Raw genomic sequence first — 2,203 nt, forward strand, 5'->3', positions numbered from 1 at the left:
CCGTTCTAGCTGGTCAGCCCTATCCTAGCCGGTCAGTGCTGTCCTAGCTGGTTAGCCCCGTCTTAGCTGGTCAGCCCTATCCCAGCTGGTCAGCCTTGTCCTAGCTGGTTAGCCCCGTCCTAGCTGGCCAGCCCTATCCTAGCCGGTCAGTGCTGTCCTAAGCTGGTTAGCCCCATCCTAGCTGGTCAGCCCCGTCCTAGCCAGTCAGCCCTATCCCAGCTGGTCAGCCTTGTCCTAGCTGGTCAGCCCCGTCCTAGCTGGCCAGCCCTATCCTAGCCAGTCAGTGCTGTCCTAGCTGGTTAGCCCCGTCTTAGCTGGTCAGCCCTATCCCAGCTGGTCAGCACTGTCCTAGCTGGTCAGCCTTGTCCTAGCCAGTCAGCCTTGTCCTAGCCAGTCAGCCCCGTCCTAGCTGGCCAGCCCTGTCCTAGCTGGTCAGTGCCATCCTAGCCGGTCAGCCCTGCTGGAACAGCATTCCTGAGGGAGTGAAGTTGCTCCCTACTTTCCCGTTCTGTCCTAAAGGCAGACAGGCAGACCAATTTGGGCTAAAACATTTTTGTTTCTTTTTTTTTTCTTCACAGCTTGAGGATTAAATCTAGACCAGTTTTTAAGAACATGGCCCAGGGGAGAGGCATAGAGGTGCATTCCTATACTCCTAGTTCTGGGGAGGCTGAGGCGAAGCCCCTGAGCAAGCAAGCTGAACAGACTGCTTTAAAACTTTGTAGGGAGAGCGTGAAGGGAATCCAAGCCAAGGGCGGGCTGAAGCTGCTCCTTGGAGCCGCGGCCTTGAGCTCTGGGACACGGGTGTGTCTGGAGGCAACTGTCCCTGGCGCTGCCCAGAGATCGTGCTCTTTGCTGTCTCTCCTACTGGTGGAAGGAAGCACTGGGGGACTGTGCCCTTACCTTGTGTCCTTCTGGAAGGGCGCAGTTTCCCACTGCCTGCGAACCCAGGAACGGAGTCTGTGGTCTGAAGGGAACACACCTTCCTCCCGCCCTTACAGGTGAGCACTCATTTTCTGAGGGGCCAGGAGTTTAAATGGAGAGGAAAAAGATTCCCAGGGGAGAAACACAAAAATTCTGATACAGATAATGACCTCCCCACAGAGGTAAACTGCAAGACGTGCCCTAGGGAGCTGGGGAGGTAGCTCAGTGGTCTAAGCCCCTGCCTAGTAAGTGCAAGGATCTGGGTTCAATCCCTGGTACCACATGATGTGCTGGTCCTGGGTGCGTTGTTTGCTCTGTCTTATGGTGCTGGGACTTGAACCAAAAAGTTTTTTTTTCTCACCTCTTTTTTAAAAATTTGAGCTCCTGAGTAGCTGAGATTATAGCTAGATGCCACTTTACCTGTTTGCTTTTTAAAAATGCTTTCAATAGTATTTGGCACATTCTGGATTACAGCTAATATATTCTTTTTTTATTTAATGTATTTGGTACAGGGTTTCACTATGCAGCTCGGACTCATAGTAATCCTCCTGTTTTCAGCCTCCCCAGCGCTGGAATTACAGGCGTGCGCCACCACATCTGGTCTCTGTGGCCAGCTCAGGGCGCCTGGGGGTGGGGCCAGCGTGGTAGGTGGTGCCGGAGATCGAACTCCGGTCCCTGCGCTTGCCCAAGCAGGCACTTAGTCCACTGAACTATCTTGCCAGTCCTATAACTACTATAATACATAGAAATATGTTTTGAAATCATGCTATACATAGTGTTATACAGCAGGGAAAATATGAACATGCCAACCAGGGATTTTCCACGAGACCTGGCTCCACCATCACAAATGGCCAGGTAAGTTGTGGGGAGGGAGGGGGTGTCCTTCAGGTTACAGGATATTAACACATCCTCCAGATGTGCACTAGCTGTGACAAGCCAAGTGTTCTGAGACCGTCTAGCAAAACTGCTCTTCAGAACACGGGTATAAACCGCCATCACATGTGTGATTGTTTTGTTTTATTTTGAGACAGACTCTCACTATGTAATTCATGCTGGCCTTGAACCCAGTATGTAGCCCAGGCTGGCCTCAAACTTGAGGTGATCCTCCTGCCTCAGCCTCCCGGATGCTGGGGTTACAGACCTGTGCCACTACGCCCAGTTCCACCATCATGCATGTGACTGATGTCTCATCCTTGAGTGTCTCTCCCTCTCGGTGTCCCTACTGCCTCTCCTGCCTGAGTCTTCATGGCTCCTCCGCCCGGCCTGGTCTCGCCCAGCCCCT

Source organism: Octodon degus, unplaced genomic scaffold, assembly GCF_000260255.1.
Source record: "Octodon degus isolate 3935 unplaced genomic scaffold, OctDeg1.0 scaffold00076, whole genome shotgun sequence".
In the NCBI taxonomy this organism is placed as follows: Eukaryota; Metazoa; Chordata; class Mammalia; order Rodentia; family Octodontidae; genus Octodon; species Octodon degus.